This window comes from Vespula pensylvanica, chromosome 6 (assembly GCF_014466175.1).
Source record: "Vespula pensylvanica isolate Volc-1 chromosome 6, ASM1446617v1, whole genome shotgun sequence".
Taxonomy (NCBI): Eukaryota; Metazoa; Arthropoda; class Insecta; order Hymenoptera; family Vespidae; genus Vespula; species Vespula pensylvanica.
Genome location: NC_057690.1, coordinates 6,675,900 through 6,702,612, shown reverse-complemented (window position 1 = coordinate 6,702,612; position 26,713 = coordinate 6,675,900). Strand labels below are relative to the sequence as shown.

The 26,713-nt window shown below is 42.6% G+C and overlaps 1 protein-coding gene across 6 annotated transcripts in view; it reads right to left on the bottom strand.

Annotated features, from left to right (window-relative positions):
* Positions 1-26,066, bottom strand: part of LOC122630170 (AAC-rich mRNA clone AAC11 protein-like) — an 85,882-nt gene extending 59,816 nt beyond the window's left edge. For 2 of the 6 annotated variants that reach the window (XR_006327422.1, XR_006327423.1), the window contains exons 1-2: positions 25,018-26,066; positions 9,875-9,933 (exon numbers count right to left, since the gene is read on the bottom strand). The gene's annotated coding sequence lies outside the window, so the exon portion shown is untranslated. Of the gene's footprint in view, positions 1-9,874; positions 9,934-18,900; positions 20,812-25,017 lie in introns of those variants that run through there. The other 4 variants (XR_006327424.1, XM_043814361.1, XM_043814359.1 and 1 more) reach the window with 4 other exon arrangements.
* Between the last annotated feature and the right edge of the window lie 647 nt (positions 26,067-26,713).

Genomic DNA, 26,713 nt, shown 5'->3' with positions numbered 1-26,713 from the left:
TATGCGTTTGCGGGTTTGCGCACGTAGCGCATCCCTCGCGGCCAAGTAGAATTTGCGAGCGCGTCTAGCACACGTTCGTACATGCGACTGTTTATACGTATGTAGGCATATACGTGTGTCTCAAATGGTAGCTACGCCTCGTCAAATTTGCACATTTATTCGTTTAACTGGTCGCATAAAATCGAGCTTGAAACTTCCCTGCGCTCGCACTAGCATGTTTTCCATCACGTTTTTGTGTCGTAATACACTCGTGCGCGCGCAAGAGAGAGAAAGAGAAAGAGAGAGAAAGAGAGAGTGAGAGTATGAGAGAAAGAGAGAGTGAGAGAGAGTATGAGAGAAAGAGAAAGAAAGAAAGACACTCATCCTTTATTCATGACCCTCCGAAGGGCTTGATGGAGGCCCGCAGCTTAGAAAACATACGCCGATGAATTTTTTGTTTTAATCTGCTCTCTTGTTTCTGTCATCGCGTGCTCGCGCGCGTACGAATGGCAAGGGCACAATTATTTTTTATGAAGCAGTTCGTTTGACGGACCACACTCGTTCCACAAGTCTCCAGCGATTTTTGTTTCTCCCTGCACCCCACTTCCCTCTCACCCTCTTTCGCCAACCATTTTTTTGTTTATTTTTTTCCTTCCATCTCTGTCTCCCTCCCTCTCTCTCTCTTTCTCTCTTTCACTCACACTCTTTTTGGAAAATTTGTGGACGCGTCGTCTCTGTTTTCTCTACTTCTTTTTTTGTTTTTTTTTTTTTATTTTGAAATCGCGAACGACGACGACGACAGCGCATCCCGGGCGCGAAACGTCGAGAGGGACCCTTTCTACGTGAAAGTCGCGTTCAAAGGTGAACAACATTGGGCAACGTCCGAAGGGAAAAAAGCGGCTGAGTGACGATATCGAGATATTATTTAAGTACCTCTATCGCGTTGATTTAGGACAAGGGAGTTATCTTTCGAATATCGAGTTTTTTTCTTCCCCACTTTACTTTACATCGTTTAGAAAATACGGATCGAAGATCGATCTATTCCGGATTAACGGAGTTATTACGAGGATTTAAAGTATTTCGATGTTCTAATTTTCGTTACGCGCTTCCATACGATAGGTATTTCGCTTTCGCGACTATTGTTTTTCCCGCTCGCAGGTATCTCCACTTTATTGCCATAGGACAACGATCTTCCCTCGTGATGCGAGTATTGAAAATACGTCAGACAGCGAGAGATTAACCTTCCACAATTTTACGTCGAGTCAAAGCGAGAAACGGGAGAAACGAGAGAAAGAGAAAGAAAGAGAGATATAGAAACTATAGAGAAAATTTGGTTAGTCGATTTAAGCTCTCTTCTCGGTTACAATCGACCTTTGTGCTTCGTTTTCTAATATCGCAAGAAGTTATCGCTTTCATATAAAGTATCCCAGAAAATAATAAATTTTTTTTTAAAGAACATCGAGGTACACCAAGATGAGATTCGTGATGTAGTCAGGTCAAGAGAAAGAGGAGGAGGGAGATGGAACATCTGCTAATTAACGATTCAATCTCTCGCTATGCTCGCCAGCCGATAGTTTAATTGATTCCGAAATAGTTGTTCTCGCGAAATGCAAGAGTAAAATGATGCTTGAAGACTCGTGTAACCCTCGTCAGGCATCTTGTGGTCACCGGCCATCGAACGGCTCCGACAAGAAATAAATTACGGCGAGGCTCTACGCCAACCTCCAAGAATGTCCACCCTTCTTCCCATCGTTCTTTCCCACTCCCAGTTTACCCGACGAAACCGTTCGCGAAACAATCCCGAAGCAAATCGAACACGTCTTTCTCTCCACCCCTCTTTCTTTCCCTCGCTTCCGTCGCTCTTTCGATTTGGGGATGAACCTAAGGACGAACTTCGATCGTCGCTTTCGTCCTCGTTCTTTGTATCCTCGGAATTCCAAGCATCGAGTACGAGGAAAAAGACCTCGAGAAATGTCATCCTTTCTCTTCGAATAGCATAGGGCTGTTATATAGATTTTAATCAAGTCGCGTTAAGTGTCATCGAAATTTTTAACGAAGACGACAAATGTATCTACGCAGCTACATATATATAAGTAATAACTTTCTAACGATAAATTTTTCTTTTTCTCTCTCCGGATAATAAAGAAAAGAATTTTTATCTCTTATTGGAAATCATTTCTCTTATCTAATATTTTTCTAAAACGTCGCGTGGTTTTGTCGAAAAGATATACACTGTAGATCCATTTCGAATAGAACGAATTGAAAGTAGCTAGACGATTGGCGGTTTATTTCTCTCTCTTTCTCTCTCTCTCTCTCTCTCTCTCTCTCTCTCTCTCTCTCTCTCTTTCTCTCAAAAGAGAAAAGGACAGAGAAAGAAGATATTTCGTCTGACCCCGGTTACAGCCGTGGCGTGATTCGGGCCAAGTTGCCGTTTCTCGCACGGGCTAAATCAGAGGGACTTTTCTCGGCTCAGTACGGTAGAAGCAATCGGGAAGTCGTGAAGAGCTCGCTCACTCGAACGCTCGCATGTGTATTTACTAGAAGGTGGAAACGTGAGTCAGGAAGGTGAGTCGAACGTATGTATCGCGGGAAAAGTATCGCTGTTTTGGCGAGGTTGAGTCGGTGGCGGGAAAGTTATCGCGTAACTACACGATACTTCGGACGTTCTCAGTCTGGAAAGCGTAGCTTACAGCGGCTCCTGGTATCCTGAAAAGTAGTAGGTAGACAAGCCTGGCCTCGCGCGTTGCGAGAGAGCAGCTTGTATCGTAGCTTTTCAAAGTGAGTTCTCTCTATCTCTGTCTCGCTTCTCTTACTCCTCCTCTTCTAGACTTCTTCCTCTTTCTCTCTGCTCGCTTCGGAGCACACACATCGTCCATCGGATGCATCGGGATGCATCGACGCTAGCATAGCGTGTTCATTAGAGAGAGTGAGAGAGGGAGAGAAAGAGAAAGGTAGAAGAAGAGAGACTCAGGACTCTCGTCTAGGCAAGCTCGATCGCATCGACGGCCAACGTCGTTTAATAAAGGCTTTCCTCTTCGGTACGCGAGAAAGCATCGAGCAGAGAAAGAGAGAGAGGGGGGGAGAGGGAAAGAGAGAAACGTATCCATTGAAGCAGAAAACGAAAGCTTCTATCGGCAGATAGATAGATAGATAGATAGATAGATAAATAGAGAGGTAGATAACTGATAAAGAAATATAGATAAAAGTAGAATTAATTAAAGGGAAGTGTAAATAATTTCCATAGCTAAAAGAAACTCTTGAGTATCTTTGTAAATGCATCGATCGATGAAGGAGCAAAGGAGAAAGAGAAAGAGAAAGAGAAGAAAGATAGAAACGCACAGAACGCATCAACGGAGAAACGTCATTTTGTGCGAAAAACAGAAGGTTCATGGAAGTTGCTCGCAGTTCGCGGCTTTTAAGCTTGACATGGCCGTTGGAAAGAATCGGAAAAGCCGGTAACAGAGACGGACTGCAATAATTATCGGCGAATAGAAGGAGGAAAAAGGAGAGAGACGGAAGGAGGGTGGCAAGGACGAGGAAGGGAGGGAAGGAGGGAGAGTAGGAGAGATGGCGTCCCTCCGGCCGCCACAGCACCGGCCGACGGAGAGGGTACGAGGGACGATGAAAAGTTTGACCGGACGCAGCGAGCACAATGCATCGCGGTCCACCCTCCTCGCCTTTCTCTCACCCCCTCGAATCCTCCCTCCAGCTAGCCCAACAGCGGAGCGACCCACCCCACGATCTCCACCCGCATTGTACGACCAATCAATATTGTTTTATACCGCGAGTCGTGAGACGAGCCAGCCCGATGGCTTCGACCGCTCGATGCTCTGCTCGCTTGCAACCGCCGTTGCAGCAGCCGTTGCACTCTTTCCTTCCTTCCTTCCTTCCTCATCTCCGATCGCCCCCGGCTTAAATTCTTTCTTTTTCACTTCCTCTCCTTCTCGGTCTCTCCTTCTTATTTCTCCTTACTCAAGAATCCCGACACTTTTGATCATTTCTTCTTTTCTTTTTGTTCTCCCCCTCGAGCAAAACTCCTTTTATTTCTCGCGTATTTTTTTATCAGACGAACATCCCTTTAATTTTTATTAACGTAATACCTTATTCCTAAACTTAGAACATTTCGAATTATTTTTACATCATTTTTTGAAAATAGAATCGAATCAACTCCTTTCAAAAGGATTACCGATAGAAGATTCTTGAAAATTATTTCGACGAAGGAAACATTGAGGTCGTCCTTTAAGAAATCTACTGTCTCACCGACGTTTATTCATTATTCGACGGGAGGTAGAACCGAAAGAAGACGGAGAGGTAATAACTAACACCGAGTTTTCTGCGTCGACGCTCCCGGTTGAGAGGCAAGATTTTCTTTGCACGATGACAAGAGGACGCGCAAGAACGACGCACAATGTGCATCCGCTTGGTTCGCTCAACGAGGAGGAGGATGTCGACGACGGTGGTGGAGTAAGAGGAGGAAGAGGAGGAGAAGGAGGAGGAATAGGAGGAGGAAGAGGAGGAGGAGAAGGAGGAGGAGGTGGCAGTGACGAAGGAGAAGAGAAAAGAGAGAAAGAGAGGGAAAGAAAGAGAGGGAAGTTGGAGGGGGAGGATACGTTTCGCTCGCTCGATGACGCTGATTCAGGATTACTCTCCCTCTTTAATTATCCTGCCTCCTTCTCCCTCCGTCCTTCTCTTCAGCCCTCGTTTAGCAATCGTCGACGTCGTCGACGTCATCGTCGTCTTCTTCTCTCTTTTCCACGAGAAAAAGAGAGAGAGAGAGAGAGAGAGAAAGAGAGAGAGAGAGAGAGAGAGAGAGAGAGAGAGGGAGGGAGGGAGAGAGAGAGAAGGAGAGAAAGATGGAGCATGAAACGGACAGACGGGGTCTTGCGGTGCAGCGCGATAACGAAATTATCTTCTAGAGCACGCTTCTTAGGCAGGAACCGGAAATATCGCTGGACGATAATGTCGATATCTCACAAGAACCGTCACATTCTCCGCGCCTATATTATTCTTCTCGGAGCTCGGACTCTCTTTTTTTTAGATCGTCAAGTCGGAACATTCATCTCTTAGTCGTCTCTATCTCTCTTTCTCTATCTCCCTCTCTTCTTTCTTCTGAAACATCATTAACGATGAAGATAGTAAAGTTTTTCATTTTTTTTTTTATAGAAGATCGATCTTTACGAAAAGAAGAAATTTATTCATTTACAAAAATCGTGTGCTTTCATTATATCTAGTAAATTCTTGATTACGATCAACTTGATTTTTAATGAATCTGCAAAAAGAGCTGATATAAGGACTGTCTCTCTCCCTCTTTCTTTTCCTTCCTCTCACGTGTCGAGGGGCTGATCGAGTCTAGCAAGCATGCACTCACGAGGCACGCACGTCACGTAATTTCACGTACACATATACGTACATACGTGTCTTTACGCATGTGTTCCGATAATCCTGCGCTGTCTCTTCCTAGAACGAGACAATAGATACATACGAGATATTTAGATCATTTCGAAATATCTTTTAGTTTTAAGGAAGACCCGTAATAATGATACAAAGCGAATTGTTCAAAGTTATTCGTGAGCAAAGTTCTTTCAAAACAAAACAATAATAAAATTTTTATAAAACTACTCAAGTTTTTACAGAGAGATATGTTGTTACTTTTAACATGTTTCATTATTCGCTCGAAAAAGCATTCGCGTAATTTCTTTCATGTATTTATTTGTATTTCTTTTGTTTAATTTTCATTGTCGTGAGACTCAGCTTTTTATCCTTCCATGCCAAACGATTTTCCATATCTTCCCCCTCACGTTGTTTTCCACGATTAGGAAAATGACTATCACTATACGATTTTCAAACGTCGTTCGCAGACACAGAGAGAAAGTGAGTCCTACTTTGTGTTAATTATTGGTTGGATCGCGTGCAAAGCCGCATGGCAATTTCATTTGCTTCGCACAGTATTTATTTTCTTTTTGCGGAGAACGACCAAGGACGGTGGAAATCTATTCGCGACGGAAACGGTCTGCACTTTTTACGTAAACAACCTCGCGAATGGACAACGTAGTATTGAAACGATTTGCACGCGAAGCAGTCTCAGCTTTAACGATTAATATCTCTTTTTATCTTCGTTTCTTTCTTTTTTTCTTAGAAAACGCAGCGATAGGAATCACTTACGTCCACCCACGCGACCAACGATTTGTCAAAACCTAGCTGCATCCTCATACTGAAAGAGAAAATGAACGATATCGAACGACTCTACGACGAACTTTGTCCTTAATCCTTCGACCCTTCGAATGACGAAAAGAAAAAAAAAAGGAAGAGAGAGAGAGAGAGAGAGAGAGAGAGAGAGAGAGAGAGAAACGAAAAAATAAAGAGGAAGAAAAAACAAAAGAGAAACGAGAAAAAGACAATATCGCACGTCGACCGAACGACATTTCCCGTTTCGAAAGACTTCCGTCGTATGATTTATCGCACGGATCGCGTGCGAATCGTGTCGCAACGTACCGATGCTCAGCTTCAGCGAGTCCTTTATTTCCTTTTTTCCTTTTTCACTGACGGAGCGACTCTCTTGTATGCGATTGGCCGTACTGGTTAATCGGTCGGGGCCCAATCACGTTAGGAGAGGCCCAGCCAGCAAAGATCCAGCCCCATTCACTTAACTAATCTCGTGGGTGAGGTACCTAGCATAGCATTATAAAATATGTCTATGTGTATATGCTTTGTGTGCGCACGCAGCATAAAATGTAAGCGTACGTGGAAAAAAAAGAAGGATCGTTCCGGAAGAACGTGCCGATGCGATCCATTGTCCTTCGCCATTCTCTTCTTGCTCGCCGGCCATTCGATCTCTCTTTCTCTCTCTCTCTCTCTCTCTCTTTCCTCTTTTATTCGCCTCGATTCGCCTCGTCTCGCATTCGACAAAAGCTGGTCACGCGTTCGCGCACTTATACGTCTCTTTTCGCGCGAGACTTACGTATCTCTCTTTTCGAAATCATGATATAAGCGGCGCACCTCTTATAGTTTGATCAAAATTATTTGTTTCTCTTTTACGAGGATATTCGATCGAGTGAATTAAAGAGGAGCAATTGATGAAAAATCAGTATCACATATCTCAGTCCCCAGTTAATAATATATTCAACGTTACAAATTGACTGAGATCGGTTAAGGACTCGCAAAGTGTTCGGGGTAAATTAATTAACGTCGCGACGGCTGTACGATATTCCGATATAATATACAAAACGGAAGGATCGTTGAACGACTAAATGAAAAAAATATATACTTACAGTTTTTTCGTCTTTTTGAATGAGATCCGGATGACCCTCGTGAACTAACAAATGAAAATGATTTTTTTTTCTCTCGCTCGTTACCAAACGACAAAATTGCTTTCTAATTGTCCTTTTTTTTTTACCATTTATTAATTTACCTACAGCATTTTACCCCAAATAAATTAACGTTGGTAAAAATCAAGAAATTAGCCAATTAACAGAATAATTACCCGAAGTTCTCACGTTTCGACGAAGAAGAGGTTTTGTAAATTGGCCTATTGAAATTGTCCGAAAATAGGGCGGACTCAAATCCAGTCTAATCGAAATGCCTTAACGAGAGTTTGAGAAATGTTACACCGTTTCTGATGGGGTTAATCGCGCTTGAACTGGCACCATCTTAAACATATGTCGATATGGAACTTGAAGGAACGAACATTAGTTGCGCGGAACATCGCGCTTGCGTTCAGTAATTTCACAGGCGATAAGGTCTGCTCTTTGGAGCCTTATCGCCATTATCATTGGCTCTCGATCGATTTCCTTATCAGCGATACTCGGGAGGTTCCCATCGCGATGAGAAAGAAAACGAGAGAATATAAAAGATATCGAGAGTGTTTCGCGTCAAGATAAAGTGCGATCGTTATTACGAGGCGAGAGAAAAAGGAGAGGGTGAAGGAGGGGGTGAGAAAGATCGAGAGCGTGCGCGCGGGAGAGAAAGGGAGAGAGAGAGAGATATTCGTAATGTTGAAGAACCCTCAACCACCCAAAGGAAGGAATAATCACGAGAGAGTGTGCCGGTGCGATCAGCAAAAGGCGCGAAAACTTGCGGAGAATAAATTAAATAAGAAAAGGAGTAGGTCTGTAGTCGAAATACCGAAAGGAATACGGAAGGACGTTCTCGAGAGAGAGAGAAAGAGAGTAGGCGACTCTCGCACCGGCTCGAGAGAAAAGTCTCACCATTATCGATGCACAAAGCTTCGTGATCCTTTGATGTCGACTATTACGGGACCGTCGATTGGTGTTGAAAGAGCGAAATTCGGCACCCTCCGAGAGTGACCACCCACGCTCGTTGCCTCGCCTCTTGTTCGAGGAGGAGGGGGAAAGAAGACGAGGAAGAGTAACGTTTGCTCGTAAAGGAAAAAGAGAAAAGAATATACACTTACCGCGTCGTTTCGTTCTCTCAGCAGGTGATCACGATGGAACAGAAGAAGAAGAAGATGAAGAAGAAGAGGTTAGGAGAGGGTTGGAAGAAGAGAAGGAGGAGAAGATGGTGGTAGTAGCGGCATCGTTGGTGGTGGTGGTGGTGGTAGAACTCGCTCGCGACGCAGCTCAGCGGAAAACAATTAAGGGAAGGGGAGGAAAGGGCTGCCTTGTATGATAATGCGTTGTAACCTCCGCCACGGGAGAAGCGATACGGTAAAGGAAGAGGAGCCGGCGCGTTCTGCGGAGGAGGTGGAGATGGATGGAGTTGGAGGAAGAGGCGACGGTGATACCAGCTCGGATGGAGACGACTGGGTGTGGAGGGACGAAGGGAGCGACGTTGAGAAGAGAGAGGAGAGAAAGAGAAAGAGAGGAAGGGATCCCGGTGGTTCTTACTTTGCATTCCTTTGTGTGTCCTCCTGAGCCCTCCATCTACCCTCCTACAACCCAACCCTCCTCCTCCCTCTTCAAGCTTGAACTAACGCCCGAGGTTTTAATGCACTTGTCTACTCCAGATGCGTTCATAAAGATATATATGCCGTCTGTTCGAGCGGAGAGGCCAAGAGAAACGAGAGTCTTCGAAATGGTAGAGAGAGAGAAAGAAAGAGAGAGAGAGAGAGAAAGAAAGAAAGAGATAGAAAGAGAAAGAGAGAGAGAGAGAGAGAGAGAGAGAGAGAGAGAGAGAGAAGAACGACGAACAAGTCGGTGCTACGTAACGATATGAAATGCATTTTAAATTCTAAGCATTCACCCCTTCCTCCTTCTATTCGTCCTCCTACGTCTCATCCACATTCCAACTCCTCTTACTCTACACGGTATAGCCGAGTCGAAAGACCTCAGCTCTTTGCTCGAGCAATCCTATAGGGAGGACGGCGTACAAAAGTTTTAAAAAGAAGACGAAAGAAGAGGGATGGAATCAAAGTGCGATGTTACGCGGTCACTTAGTTTTTTGTCTATGAGATCGTCGACTCTTTTCCCATACCCTTTCTCGCACTCTTCTTATCTCACACTCTTCTTTTTTGCGGACACACGTAGGAAATATATTCGCCTCAAAGGAACGCCTAACGAAGCGTAAAGGTATAGATATGCAACTTGACCTGATCTTTTGATCATGTTTGCCGCTGTCTTACGTGTTTCCTCCTACTTGTTTGAACATGTGTGTGTGTGCATGCAGAATAAATCGGTGAAAAAAAGAAATCATTGAACTGCGTTCACATTCACTTCTCTCTCTCGTTTCTTCTTTCAAAGTTTCCTTCGTAAGGATATTTTTAAAATTATCTACTTGACATACTTTTGAAAGAAATTTGTACTTGTAAATTTGACCTGAAAAGCCAAAGTAAGTGCGATCCTTTCGATCGATCGATCGATCGTATTAATCGCATAACCATAGGAACACGATTATTATCATCGTATTAAAATCTCGAATGTTAGAATTTTTCTCGACTTACCTTCCGTGTTCTGATATCCGAGCACCAACCAGCCCACGGTTACGGCGTCATTCGTCAATCTATAACACAAATTTCGCATTGGTGAACGGCCCCCTGTTAATACCTATGAGAATTCTAATTCTTTCGAAACGATCCCGGTCGTGCGATCGATTATTCGTAATATCGTTGTGCATGCTAACGAAGCGCGATCAAGCCGAGATAAGATACGGATAACGTCGCGATATCAATTACGACCTTTCCGCGAGAACATTGAATTATTGTTCGATTTCGTCGAATCGACGACTTTTGACGGTACTCATGCTCCTTCCCAAAGATAAATGATTAAAGATCACCGATGAATACGACGTGGTAATATGGTTCACGATAGGAACAACAGATTCTTCTATCCATCTAATACGATTTCTTGGGAACAACTTTTGGTTTAACGGTGTCGAGACGGCGATTCTAAGCGCACTCGCGCACGCTTACGATCAATTCGAATGAAATAAAAGTGAGGCTCTTTATTACGTAGATAAGCGTGATGTTAATGCGAAACAACTTCGCCCTTTTCAAGGGAAAAGAAGAAGGAAAAAAAAGAAAAAGGGGGTAAAAAAAAGTTGGCGACGTAATAGAAGGACTATTAAAGTCACTCGCAGGTATAAAGGATTGAATAAAGCGACGGAGTGAAACGTCGTAGCATCACGTGTGTGACGCGCACAATGCCGAGAATGTAGCGTGGAAGGTCTGAGAGTATGCGCAACGAGTCGACGTCGATTCGCATAAGATACACACGTGTGAGACACCAGCGAGAGAACTGACGTGTGTCGTGCGTACGAAAGGGAGAGACAGAGATAGACGTAGAAAGAGAAAAAGACTGCCTTTCATGCGCAGAGAAGAAAGCGGGCGCGAGATTCGCGCTTCATTCACCTCGAAGTCTGTGGAGGCGAGCGTTGAGGAAGGAGAAAAGAAGAGGAAAGGTGGAACGGGCTACCCTGACGAAAAGAAGGGACGCGGCTTAAAAAAAAGACATCTTCGAGATGTAATTAGCATGTCTTCTTCGCACAGTGATCCTGACAATGCGTGCCTTAATTAGTATACATCTCTCCGTGGGAACGAGATGACTGGTTCCTTCCATCCGACTCGACGATGACGTCGATGATAGGTCACATGTCCTTTTACCCTTCCCTCGAAGCTTCTACTTCCAATAGGTAGGGTGATACGTGTCTTGTGTACGAAGCATCTTTGCGCGTTAGAAATGTTTCGCCCATTTCCTCTCTTTTTATTTTGTTATCTTATCATTTCTTTTTCACTCTGTTTTTCTATCTTTTTTTCTCTCCGTATAATATATTTACATGCACGTGTATATATGTGTGTGTGTGTGTATATATATATATATACACATGCATATATATTCATATGTACATTTCTCTTGTTTCTCGTATCATTCTCATTTTCATCTTCAATTTTTTTTTCTTTTTCTCTCTCTTTCTATGGCTCATTGGCTTGCCTCGATACGCAAGGCTTATGCGACGTCGTTGTTAACGCACCACGTTCGAAGACTCTCGAGAAGCGTTATACCTATCGATGTGAGGGACACGCATGAATTCGCACCTATCTTCGTCTATGCTCTCGTAACACTCAGCGTGTGCCTTTTTACCGAAGCATGACCGTTAGAAATTCTACAGTTAAGCGCGTCCCTTACGCATCATTGCTGATCTTCGTTGTTCCGCGTTCCTTTTGCGATTAGTGACGCGTCGATAACCCGATAAATGCTTTTTCCTGATATTGACACCCAATTAAAATTCTTTACTTTTTAGAATGAAAAATGAATTTATAATCGATACGATAAATTTTTTCCTTCAGCGTATCAATCGAAATACCCTCAAAAATCTTCTCGAATTGCTTAAAACGTATAAGTTAGAAAAAGAAAGTTAAAAATGTCCGCGCGCATACCTCATCTCGTTCCCACGCCTTAGTAGTGACTGCGCTTTATCGTCAGACGTCAGCGAGTTGGAGATCGCACGCGCACGCTATGACGCATTAACGACTCTACCTCGATTCGCAATTACCGTGCGAGCATCCACTGCCATCCTCGAGGAGACAATTGTAGGGTAAGAGATAGATAGAGATGAGAGAGAGAGAGAGAGAGAGAGAGAGAGAGAGAGAGAGAGAGAGAATTGTGATGGGGCAGAAGGAGAGAGAGGGGCAATGAAGGAAAAGAGGTATCGTTAGTAATCGCGATTCGCAGTCGCTGACAGAAAGCATCGTTGACTTCCGGGACGACGTTAGTTTCGCGTTCGGACTCGTCCTTCTCCGATAATAAATGCCGACGAAGAAAAAAAGACGGATTTGCTTCACATCGAAATCGAACGATCCTGACCGCTTATGTAAGAGACTGAACAAACGGAGGTGGAGTTGTATCGCGTCGTAATGAGAGGCAAAAGGAGGAAAAAAAGGAAGTATACATATAACAGGAGAGCTTCGCGTGTTTTGTAACGAGTCTCGCTAACAGGAAAAGAGACATTATTGACGAATTGATTAAGAGAGTAGGCGACTTTTATTATTTCCTTTTCTATTTCAATCGCTTCGAGAGTATTATGCAAGTTTGACGAAATGCAGGAATGGCGAAAAAGGAAAATGGTTATCGGTATCTTACGTAGATATAGATGTACATCTGTATTCTTATTTTTCTCTATTTTTCTCTCCCATTCGTGTAAGAACCAATCGCGAGTTTAAACAACGAGATCGCGAGTTATACATTCGCATACGAAAAGTGCATCTGGGTCAATGCCACGATTTAACGCTTCGAACCTTTCGGGGATTGAACGAATATTGAAATTGCGGGAATGCAACGAACTTTTGCATAATGAGTTGGCGACTAGCCGCGATCGCGTTCCTCTCCGCGCGTACCGTAAACGAGCACACTCTCATACGCAGACACTCGTAGACGCGTACGTACGCAGATTATCGGCCGTAATATACACACGTACTTTTGTTCGCGTGCATATTTTGCGCACACCCTCGCACGGGCACGAATATTTTCATTCGATTGCGTTAATTAAACTCGCTGCCAGGCAATGACCTTTGAAGTTCAGCATCACGCGCCGTGCGTACACCAATTACCGATATTATTAATTGCAACGAGTTCCCCATTTTCAAGTTTGCCATTTGCGACGCGCCTACCACGTTTTTGTTCGGGAACCTTCCTTTACGTTTCCCCCTTCTATCTTCTTACAATATAAGTACTACTTTTGACGTCGGCGAATTCATTAAATTTTTTCAAAATTTTCTCGCTTCTGATCTTTTTTCTCTCCTATATTATATATCGACTGAAATATTTGTATTTATTCTTTTATTTTTTCTTCTTTTTTTTTTTTGAGATGTAACATCATTTTTCTCTTACCTTATCGCCGTCTGAAAGAAGATACTCTGACGAATAATAAAAATTCACCGCAGACTTATCTTACAGCGGAGATATATTTTGCGGTGGAGGTTTTATCCGATGATGCAAGAAAAGTCTACTGGGGATTACCTTCTCGTTAAACTACGATAAACTCAAACGCGGAAACGCGTTAAGAGGGGATCGTAAAAATATCTTCTCGTTTGTCATGCGATAAATCGTTCATCGAGGACGAATTAAATAAGTCTGAGTAAACAAAAGCGAAAAACATTAACCCGTATTTCTCTTTTTTCGAATGTCTACGAAGTAAAACGCTAAAATATTTTTTAGAACGATTTAAAGCGCCTTATCATATTCCTACTTTTGAATCTTTTATCTATCTACATTTCTTTAAACGTGTCATTTATTCATGCCGGAATTTTGCCAATCGAAAGAGAAGTTTATCAAAGTAACGAAAAAAGAGTAACATAGATTCGGGAGGATGCACTAATGCAGAAAAAAATAAAGTATATCTTCAAATGGAGAAGAAAAATTCAATTCAACGCGATCGGTAGTGGCGAACCTGAAATAATCCAACTACTACAAAGGCAGGAAGATAGCTAACGATTTCAGAAATATTTGCGACAGTCCACTTGTTCCCGATTTTCGTTCCACTTTCGTCTACGTCATCGAAACGTATCCTGTTATGAGCGCGCGACCGCACGCCGTTAGGGTGAAGCACTTACGGTACAATGAGTATGCAAATAGGCAGGCATTCGACTACATTTGTTTCAGTGAGTTTAGGAGTACGCGTTCTTCTCTCTCTCTTTTTCTCTTTCTCGACGAAGAAGTTGCTTCTTGACAAGGGTCATAAAAGTATACCACGTTACTCCCGAATCTTTCAAAAACAAGGGAAGGCCGCGCCCTTTACCCTCTTTTATTACCCCATATTCATTTTCACGGCAACCATAGAATCGTTCTTTAAAGTACCACCACAACTCCTCCGTAAATCTCCGTTTCTTTTCTCTCCACTATGATCCGCCGAAAATTTATTCCTCCATTCGTAACTGTGTATCGAATTTTTGTCGATTAAGAAAAAAGACGCACGATAATGCCAACTATCCAATTTCAACTATAATATAATTGAATCCGAGGAATTAACAGCGCCGAATTGTACTATTCTCTTTTTCTCTCTTTTTTTTTTTTTTATGAAATGATCATAAAATCGATATTATATTTAGCAGGGAAAATTTTTTTTTGGATCTATACTTAACGTACATTTATAGTTCGCTCGATACAAAACAATATTTTTATTTTTAGAGTTACCAAGCAAACATCGAACATTTTACCCAACCGTGCAGTAAAAAAATGAAAGAAAACACTTGGATCTCTCTCTCTCTTTCTCTCTCTCTCTCTTTCTTTTTCCGATGCACACTGACGTCGACGTAGGAAGGAACGTTTGAAAGTCTAAGTTTGAACGTGCTGTTTTGACACAATTCTCGCAGACTCGAAATTTTCGCAAATTTTCGCGGTACCTTCGAAATCGCAAGGCCGTCCCATGAGATTATGCTCGACGATCATGACGGGTAAAGTTCTTCGTGCGTTTCTAGACGACGACGAGAACGACGATGAGAACGACGACGAGAACGACGACGACGACGACGTGAAGCAGGATAAGACGCGTCACGACGGGGCCGTCGAAAACTTCTCAGAGGATTCTCTAACGTACAACGGTGGCCGTTTGGGAGTGTAGATTCGCAATTCACCCTCGACACTTTGCCAAGATATTACGCGATACTCCTGGCATATAACGAGCTTGGATGTTAGCGAGAAAGGCCTCTTGGAAAAGACATTCTCGAATGTGCTCGTTTGGACGACAGCCCAGCTCTTTCCCATCTTTGTCTACTTACAAAAGGGTGTTAAAAGAAATGATTCATAATTCTGTAGATACATTGTACTCGTTAAACTCGGTAAGAGATGTTTAATCAACATCATTCAGAATATTAACACACTTGTATGTCTACTTGTTTCAAATAATTCACATTAATTTAATCAGTCATTTTTAAACGAAATTTCACACGCTTTAAGTTTAATTTGAAACTGGAAAGGATTTTTTGCGTTTATAGTACAACGAAGGAGAAACTATATGCACTTAATTTTCCAGGTCCGATCTCTCTCTCTCTCTCTCCCCTCACGTCTATGTATCGTATCCTACCTACTCGCACTCGTTGTCCCTGAAATTCCAATGAGAATCGCTGCGTAATCAGAGCGCGCTACGCGACTGAGTGTACACGCGAACTTTGCTAACGACTCAAACGATTAAGCCTCTACAATGACAATCAAGGTTCACTGGAAAAGTGAGTAGCATTTTTTTCTCTGCTTTCTCCTCTCCTCTTCTGAAATATGCTACGAGAAAAGAGAAAGAGAGAGAGAGAGAGAGAGAGAGAGAGAGAGAGAGAGAGAGAGAGAGAGAGAGAGAACGCACGTGGTAGTCGAGGTGGTAGTTGGAAAAATTGCTGTCGCCAGCTTTTTCTCGCTTTTATCGCTCGCGAATGAGGGTGAGAGACACTCATGTTGGCACGCCTATTTCTCTCGGAGTAAACCGATAGCGTTTGGTAGAGAACTATCGAAATCACTATCAACGTTTAAAAAAAATGCTAAAAAGATTTAAGATCGTCTATGAAATTACCGTACAATTGTCCTCGCCGATAGATCTTTTTTTCGATGTATTCGATTTTATTTGTTATTTTTCTTTTATATTTTTTAGAATTGAGATATATTACATATTCCATGGATAAATCCGTCAAAACTTTTTATACTTTTCATTGTCATACATTTTATGTCATTGTCTCTTTACATTTATTTCGTTACGCATTCACTTACGATGTTCGTAGATTCGAATTAGAACATTGCGAGAAGCGAGATATGCTTCTGATGAAAGTTCGAAAGGAAGACGGAGAATGTATTCGAAAAGAGAACTTCGCTGATCCGTCGGGACACGGGACGGAATTCGTCGTCGCGATGACTAACACCAAGATACTCGTGATTACATTAAGCCAAATATCCATGAGTTATCTCGTCATGAGCGAAAAGCTTGCTTTCCGCGTCTTCAGACTCGGAAAAACTTTAGTCTCTACACGGTAACAGAAGCGACGGTTTCCGAGATCTGACTTTATCCTCGCGGCAAATTGGGTTTGAGAAAATTAATTAAGAACCGGAATGTTACGCGGAGTACAGAAGCTAAGATCGCGCTTAACGGAGACAGAAAGTTTAATTCCGGTCGATCGACCCTTCGTCAAATCCCTACCTCCCTTTCCATCTTACTTTTCCTTTAAAATCCCTAACCATAAATCTGAGATCAAATTAGCGTTAGGAATTTGAAATATCTTTTTTTCCTTTGCGAAATACAATCTAGAACAAAATTATTGTGATTTACCTAACTTATTACAAATCGGTATACTTTTTCAAAAACAACAGGGCTATTTTTGAATAAAAGTCAGAAGACTATCATCTCTTTCGTGCGAGAACAAATATTGAAAAAGGAAGTTAACGATAAACGAGGAATTCTAAATTCGAAGCTGTCAGATTATATGTGTCCGTGAATATGTACTTGGCTTCACTGATTCTTTATATAATATAAAATATACATATAATCGTATATAGGTATATACATCGAACAATCCGCTTTACGAGGCAGATGTTGATAAGGGGCCACAGCAACGACAGACTCGGGGACAGTGACAGCTGCCCCGTATTGTTCGACGCGTTTCCTGATTATAGGTCAAAGGCCTCTTACGCCGTTCAAAGAATCGTCGAAAGATAGTCGGATCTCTTTTCTGAACGTCCTAACGAAACAGAGGATTGACAAAAATCCATACTTTTATACAATTTTGTAATGAAATCATAGGACACAACAGATCTCTAACATTCTTTTTTATCCACTTGTGAAACAGATTTTTGTAACTTTCGGAGATCATTCCATGAATATATCGCTCTATATTGACTTGTCTGCGCAGCAAAGTATAAATATAGATATAATAAAGATGCGTATATATGTATATTCTAATATTCACTGTTTGTATTTGTACGGTACTAGAGTCGATAGGTAAAGACTTGGGAGTCTAACCTCCGAAGGTCGTGACTACTGACTTGGTTGTCAGACTTCCTGGTAAGCCGATTGCATATACGATAAAGTAATCTCAAGGATGCATTTTGCATAAATGAATTGAGAAATTTTATGCATGAAGGTTTATGAACTTTAACTGTGCATTCCGAATAATTAAAAAAGAGAAAAGTACGATAAGACATCGGTTTTGAAAAATTTTAGAAACTGAAAATAAAAGTGCAGAAAATAACCGTTTCATGTTAGTTGAATGCAATTTCGTAGTATTATAGTTGGCTAAAGAGATTTCACATCGCGACGGGCTAAAATCGAGTAAGTAAAGTAAATGCAATATCAATAAATGAAGTTGCATTCTGACGGTTGAATTCTTGGCAGATAAATGCTCAAGTTGGAGTAATAAAAATCGAAACTCCTTCTTTTTTTTATTAAAATCTTCCATGCTACATCGTCTATGTTTTCCGATGAAGAATTTTTGAGGATATCGCGATTTCCTTCCGTTACGAGAACATCGAATTAAAAAATAAGAAATATAATAAAATGATACAAACCAATAAGGATATTAAGATACGAACGTCGTACAAGTTTTTATCATCGTTTCTCTGGCGCAAGTATCACAAAGATTCATTGTTTCGTCAATATAAAACAATAAAGAGACAGGCATTCTGTAATTGCACGACCAGCTACAAGCACAAGATAAAAACTTGGAATCACGAACGCATCACAAGATAAGGATAGGCAGGAATGTGAGAAAGAAAAAAAGATAATACCACAAAACAAGACAGAAAAAAATAAACTATATTTCGTAACAAGGATGTGAGATAACGAAAGTGAAACAACACTGCTCACGTACACAAATAATATACAGGCGCACGCAGAGATAGGGAGAGAGAGAGAAGAGAGACACACGTATAGACCGTATTAGCTGCGCATTGACAATCGCGATGAATAATGGAGGGGTCAATTAAATCTCAATTAAACACCACCGAATAATACGAAGCGCGGCTCTTTTCGATGTCGCTCTCGCTTTACCATCGAACCGCTTTTTTCCCTTCTCTCTTTTTTTTTCCTTTATCATTGCGATCACGTTTCACTGAATTCGGCAACCGGACCGTCGGTCTTTCCGATTTACGTACATCCATCACTTGAAAAACAAAGAGGTGTTGAGTCGTTCCGATTAGTTTAAAATATGTTTTATAAATAATATATGCGTTACTCTTTTTCGAGAAATGACGAGTATCAACGCGTTTGTTCTGTTGTTAGTCGTTGGAGACGACAAAACTTGGCGACGTCATTGGCTCCTTCACGTTAACTCGTGCGAATTCCAAAAGGAGTAATTCACTGATTCAAAAGACACATGAAAAATTTGGAAACGCTCAGAACGAATCATCTTCGATCACGAACGCGACCAAGTTTCGAGGACTCCGCTGAATCACGCTCGACTGATATCTCGGAGAACTGGCGAATAACTTAACGAGTTTCCCAAAACGAGTGAGATCACTTTCGCAGAGGGGTAGCTCCCGAAGTGTACGCGGCACGAAACTTTACCTTGTCTTCGTAGGCAGCGTTATTCCGATGAAACGACACACGTGCACACTGACACGCGAGCGTACGATAACGCGCACAAAATCTTTCAACTTGAGATAATAAAAAAGAGAAGGAATGTCGTTTTAAGCGATGAGACGTTCGAGGCATCGAAGACACGAACGTAAGACGAATGTCACGAATATCACACTGGGAAAGGATGTTCCTATTGATATACCCGTAATCGTAAAATTTTCTTAAGTTTCTCGTAGCTCCAGCCGAGTTCTATCTTTTTTTTTTTTTTTCAACTCTTTCACCCTTCAATCGTTTCGTTCCATTAACTCATCCCGTTTGTCCCGTATAATCACTCGCGTAAGGTTAAATAATTATGTTAAGTGTCTACGGTAAGCCAACACGGTATAAAACACGATGTTATCCCGTATCGTCATATCGTCCTTCGCGAGAATCTTATCACTTCGCTCGACATCATGTCCGAAAAGGTCCAAGGAGCCCTCTTCCGAGCAGCAGCAAGCAGCGTCTTTCTGTAAGGGCGGCCAGCGACTACTATCACCAGGAGCACCACCACTACCACCACCTCCACGAGCAGCAGCACTACCACCACCACCACCAGCACCACCACCAGAACCACCACCACTACCAACACCACCGGCAACGAACGTCTTCCCGTCGCAACACCGTACGTCTTAGCGTCTCAAACGACTTGGTCCCGCTTCCTTCGGATAACTAGACATCTTCTCACGAATAGGACGTCCATCCACGATGATATTCCTCCTTCTTCTGCCGACGTTTCCTCTTCTTCGTGCATTCGTGCTTAAAGACGCCGAAAAGCTTTGCTCTTGCGTTTCATGAACACGATAATTCGCGGTGATAGATACGCGTGTTTCGCTGCTGCCGCTACGACTGCCGTTCCTTCGCTTCTTTTCTCTATCGCTTGATTCCTTCGTGATAAGTGCACGAACGCGCGCACACAAGATCCTTCAATATCCTGCACCCCGTGTCCGATCGTTTGTATTATGCGTGTCCTTCCGTACACGGGTAAATGCTTGTGATTCCGAATATATATATGTGTATGTGTGTATGTATGTGTATATATGTATCTCTGTATTTATATATGTATACATGCTTTTGTAAGTATATGACGCGTTAGTGTAAATGCGTGTGTGTGTGTATGTGTGTGTGTGTGTGTATGTGTATGTGGATATCGGTGGACGCGCGCGCGCCCCCGTGCCGGTCCTTCTATTACAAGGTGTACGCGTCTTAAGTGATTTCGGCCTGGCTGGTCAGCCCGGCAGCTCCGTATGATGAGGCCGCCGCTTTGCTACTGACAGACCTAAAGACCACCCTAACCCTGCAGTCGGGGACGACGAGGGGTTCCCCACCCCCGTACGTTCTACGTACGTGTGTCTACGTGTACTCTTCTCTCTCTCTCTTTCTCCTTCTCACACTGTCTCTTCGTTCGCCCGCTTGTGTGTGTACGTGCGTGTGTACGCGTGTCGGAGAGAAGCAGTCGCGAGCGAGATAGGAGAAAGCGAGAAAGCGAGAAAGAAGGAGAGTGAGAAAGAGAGGGAGCGAGAACGATATAGCGATAACTCGTGTGAGTGAGAAAGAGAGAGAGAAAGAGAGAGAGAGAGAGAGATCGCCCGCGCCGTGAGGGTGAAAGAGTAAGAGCGAGGGAGATGGAAAGAGAATGTGTGTTTCAGTGAGGGTGAGCAAGCGCGCGGCAGAGTGAGAGAGCGAGTGAGAGAGAGAGAGAGAGAGAGAGAGAGAGAGGAAGATAGATAGAGATAGAGAAAGAGAGAGAAGAGACGATATCACCCTCCTCCTCCCGCGTGCAAGGACCGGAGCGAATAAGCAACCCTTAGCACCCGATGCCACCTCCACGGCGGCGGCGCAAACGCACTCCTGCCTCCGAGGGTAGTCTTATCCCCACCAATTCTTTCGTAGGAGAGCGAAACTGCCACCCCTCGTCCACCCCCGTCGAACTACCCCTCCGCATACCACCGGCGTCGCCACCGCCGCCGTCACTACTACCCCTCCACTAGTCTCGACTCTAACGTCGACGAGGAAACCCCTTCCATCTTCGTTGCCAACCCCTTCTTCTCTCGCTCTCTCTTTCTCTTTCTCTCTTTCTATATATATAATCTATATATATCTATATATATATCCGTATATCTGTATGTATATGTATATATATATATATATCCGTTTCTCGCGTTTCTCCTTGTTTTCTCCTTCTTCCTCCATCCATTTCTCTCTATCTCCCTCTCGGTCCTCTAGCCGACGCGCGGAGTCGTCTTAAGATAAAAACACGGACGATCGGGTTTTGCAGTTAACTCACTCACCCTCGCTACTCGTCACACCCCCCATACCCCTTTCTACCATCGCGGCCTGCGTTCCTTTTCATCCCACTCTCCTTCTCGTTCTCTCTCGTCTACCTATCCTGATCTACACACCAATCCCCCACTTCTTCGTCCAGTTGTCCCTTGCAAGCAAGCAACCTCGACTCACCCCGAACATCTTTCTCTTTCTCTTTCTCTTTCTCTATTCTCTTCTTTCGTCTCTCTTCCAACTTCCATCCTTCCTACCCCGTCGGTTTTCTCTCTCGTCAGCTCGTCGAGACTTTCGATTCTATCGAGGGAGATAGGAGAGCGGATGCAAGTTTCAACCGTCCTCCCGCACATTTTTTCCTCTCTTCGAGCATCGATACGACGAGTAGTCGCATGCCGACTCGTTTGTCTTTATCGTACCGCTCACCCTTCGAACCCACACGAATACGCGTTCTCGTTCCTATAGGCTAACTCACCAACAACAACCTCACCCTTCACCGTACTGAACTCCCGCTGTGAAGGACAACAACGGAAGCGACCTTGTACGCTCTCGCCGGACAACCGCGCGTCTTTTCTACGCCATGAATCTTTTTTAATGGGTACAAATTTTATATGAATATATCGATATCCGAATCGCGAAATATCATTTGAATTAACGTCTACGAACCCGCGAATCCTTATTATTCTCGGATTCGTTAGAACTGAAGATGCTAAATTCCTATTTTAAATTTCAGAGGGTTGTACATTATTAATGAATTGTAGCTTTCGCGCACTGATGATTACGGATATATTTACAGAGAATCTCTCTAATTCGCGCATATAGATGTACCAGTTTGCTGGTATAAGCCCGATCCAGAATATCAGAATGGAATATATCGGTCGTTGATGAGTTAAACGTTTCTATCGGAACGATTATTTCCACGACAATAGGTTTCTCCAAGTTGCCACGTTATAACATAAAATAGAATCAACGATTTGATGTAACGCGCGAATGGCAAAGCGGAAATTACGGAAACAAGACGACGAAATAGCATCAAATTGTTTCTACGAATACGTAAGCGTTGTCGAAGACGTTGCTTCTAACGATCGCGTAATAATATTCTTTTAAATTTAATGATGAAAGAGGTGATATCTATTATCAGATATTACCATCGGAATATCCTTTACAGCGTCGACGTATGAATTAGGTGAATTCGAAGAGCCTTTCGCAAACTCGATTCCCGAATGAAAAATTTCAACGCGAACGAATGCCAGCACACGAAATGAGCATTAAAATAAATGACGCGATAAACCGAGGCTCGTGCAAAGTCTAAACCTGTCAAACACCTCTCGACAAAGCTATCGCTCGTTCGTTTAATTATATTCCAAATATTTTCGAATGAAATCGAAATTGATGAATTATTCTCGATATAAAATTAACTTTCTCTGAAATCTCGTTATCGTTATAGGTATACAAATGCGAAACGCATTACGCTGCGATAGAAAAAGAAAAAAAATGAAAGAAGGTCGGCGTTATCCATCGGTCCAAAAAGCAAAGTCGTATTCGCACGAGTGAGAGTATACATATTCTATTGTGGTGGGGGATGTATCGAAACAAATTTTTACGTGGGTCAAGCTTGTCTGCGCTTTTCGAAGCAGGCAACTAGTCCCACCCCCCCCACCCTTACGGCACCATACCCCACTACCGATCGACACTCATTTATACTTTTACCACCTCTCCGTTCTTCCGGCCCATCGTGGGGATTGTTTATGACACGATTCGTTTGATTATTAGCTGTTTATACGCGACCATCGATCGAACCGCTAACTGCCATGCGACATTACGCCAACAAAACAGTACCGGTTTGCATTTCGATAAAGCCTCTTTCACGAACGTACGCTTCTACCCTTTCCAACCCTTCTTTCGCGTATCTCATAAAACTGGTTTCACCGGATCTCCTCAACGAATTTGTACGATAAGCCGAGTCCTTTTAGTTCTCCGTGAATGTTCTTACGACTAAGGTCTTCTTTTTCTCTCAGTTAGTTTGTAACGCTCTTTTTAAAAAAAAAAAAAAATCTTATTTCGATAAAAATATGTTTTTCTCGTTTCGAGACACAATATATTGTCTTTCTTCTTCGACTTAAATTTTATTCGCGACTATTGTAAAAACAAATTTATCCAACATGTCTCTCTTTTAAACGCGTATAAATGTTAAATAACTATGTCGTAATTACATTCGTCGACGCAATATCACAATTATAGTTGCGGAAATAGTTCAGTGTCGTGCGATAACGCGCGCTAGAAGTATCTTGTATTCTCGATTTTCCGTTTACAAGGATGATTCATCGTAAGAATAATTATATTTTAGATATAGAATATTCTTTTATACGTGAATATTGGCACGAAAAAAATTGTGATTCCTTTTGAATGGATATCCCTTCGTTTTATAGAACGGTACCGTCGGCACAATACGTGACGCGCTGCTTCTTCGTCCGACTAAAACTTATCCGTATCTACTTAGATGATATATTTAAGAAGTAGATCGAATAAGACTTTCTTACGATATTTCTCGAATTTTTATTAATATTTGAAGATCCGTCAAATCGAAACGACTCGCGTTTCTATATGTTTTACTATCATACGTGGTCAATTCTTAACTATCGAGATATAATACGCGATTTAAATCAAATTTGTTAAAGAAATTAGTCTCAACGTGTTTATTCTTTCTGTAATGTACTTTAACGAATCTCTAACGAAAGTTTTTAACCCGTACGAATCCCTATCGTAAATTTTATGCCAATATTTCTTTGTAAAGGTCCACGTAACATTATGTTGATTTAAACGCGCTCACAACAATAATAATTTTGACAGATTTCGTTTTCTTCTATTCGTACTACACCGATCTACTCACTTGGAGCACTCATATTTATTTTTATGATATTATTTTTTACGATAGTGTTAAATGTCAGACTTGTGAATATCACACTGTCACAAACGACGAACCGCTTTTCTTACGATATTTTTATACAAATCCGTTTAACGTTTATAAAAACCGTTATTTTAATCATCACTATACACACACTTCACCATCACCATCACCTCTAAAGACTTTTCCCTTCGCTCAAGGAGTAGCCCTTTTAAGGAGAAAATATCCGCAATGGGCCGACAAAGGAGAACGCAATAAAGCGACCCCTCGATCATCGACGAATTTATATATCACTTCCTTTTCCTTTTAGTAATACAAAACGTAAACCAATAATAAATACTTTTTCATAAGAAAAGTATTATTAGCTATAATCATTGGAAGCAATATATCGTGCGAGGAAGGATCGAAATCATCGTGATAACGGCTTAATGAATCGTTACACTTCTTCCTCCGTATAACGTAAATTAATTAACAAAACTAAATAAGCGAAAGAAAACAGATATCACACGAAAGAAAAGAAAATCTAAATTCCATGCTAAACCTTCCATGCTATTGTCTCAGGACGTGGATTCGAAGGATCACGACAATTTTCAAATTTAAGCTGACGGACGGCACTAGTTTTCGTGCGAAAAAGAAAAAAAAGAGAATTGGAGATTTTCAAAAAACTTTTTTAATCCTCGACTATTCGTCGATCGGAAAACGTCAACGAGAATAGTCTCGTCCTGAGATTGAATATTCGCGTCGAACGTAATCGAACGTAGAAGAGAATATTGAAATAGGAGGAAGGGTTAAATAAAAAGGAAGGGAACGAAAGAACTGACAAACGAAAAAGTAGCAAGACGGTAAATTCGTACAAAATGTAACTTTTTTATCCTCGAGAAACTCACCTGTCTTTCGCGTCGATCCGAAGAAGGCGAGCTGTTGTCGAGGCTGTCACGAGAATACGAAAATCACAGACCGGTGCACAACGTGTCGGGATCTCCTCTCTCTCTGTCCTCCTTCATCGGTAAGTGTCGTCGTCGTTCGATATGCCAAAGATAACGAGAACGTGTAAGGCGTATTAGAAGAGATGCGCCGGAAGCAATCCGTGCTCGCTTCCGTGAGACGACCAAAGAAAAAAGTGTTTCGTAGAAGTGGCGCGCGCGCGCTTCTCGGTCGAGTTTTTCTCCCCCGGAGACGGCGTCCTTTTCGAAAGAACCTATTTCTTTCTCGTCCAGAAAAAAAATTGTAATCGTTGTCCGTTCGTCGCTTTTTCCTCTTATCCCTCTTTCATATGGTCTTCTTTTTTCTTGCGATAAATATTTTTTAAATACAATTTTGGGCCTAAACTTGTATGTACCGATACGTTCTTTTGATTTGGATTCTTCTTCTTTCTTCTTCTTCTTCCTCTTCTTCCTTTTTATTTTTTCCCGTTGACTTATCGTACGCGTGTATCGTTTTGCTCCTTTTCCTCTTCTTTTTTTTTTAAATATTTTTGCGCTCCCTTTCTTTTTTTTTTTCCTAAAGTTGTTGCTTCCTGTTGCTGCGTTTTTCTCTTTTTTCTTTTTTTTTCTTTTTATTCTTTTCTCGAAACAATATGTACAAATAGGATTTTTCGCGCGACGTGTACGATTACGATAAACGACGTGGACGAGGATGAGAAGGAACAACGAGGGCGGCCCCCGGGGTGCTCGTCTCTTTTCGCGTGGGGCCCGGCTGATGAACGTGGCCGATGAGCGCGCGGCTAGAGAGAGCTTGGGCTGCGTGGCAGAGCGCGAACTTGCGGGCTTGCGGGCGCACTGGCGCACACACGGCGCTCACCACTCTCTCGCACCGCTCTCTCGCGCACACGAGCCGGCCGCGGCGTAGGCGGAGAGAGGAGAAGCTCTCCGCCGGCGGATGCTGTAAGCCAAAGGGAGAGAAGCACGCGCCGCGCAGACCGTCGCCGCCGTCGCCGCCGTCGCCGCCACCGCCGCCGCCACCGCCGCCGCCGCCGCCGCCGCTGCCGCCGCCGCCGCCGTCGTTTCTCTCTCCCCTGAAACTCCTCACCTCCCTCGATGCTCCTACATCTCCGTAAGCCCGGACGGTGGCGCCTCCGACGTACGTTCCGCAAACCTTTCCACTCTTTTTCCGCCTCCCACAACTCCTCGTCGTGAACCCACTACGATGAAATCGCTTGCTCGTCGAGAGCGACAATGACGGAGATAGAAACGAACTTAACTTCGCGCCTTTTTTCCCCTACCCTACCACCCCGACGACTTTTTCTTCCTTCGGCAAGGTCTTCATTCCCTTTTTATTATTTTCTCGAGGGAACGTTGGAGATGTTTAATTCTCTTTTCTCTCTCTATCTCTCTCTCTCTTTTTTTTCTTCTTTTTTCCTTTTTTCCCTTTTCTCTCTCTCTCTCTTTTTCTCTCTTTTTTTTTCTTCCTTTCAGGAAATACTACAGCTTGTTATCGATGAATGAATTTGACTTTCTCTTTTACAATCAACGGGCAATAATTGTGAGGATTTAGATATGCGAGAGGAAAATATCATGATGTAGCCATCGATATAAGAAAATCATTTAAATATCTAATTATCTGGATATAAGGAATCAGCGATTT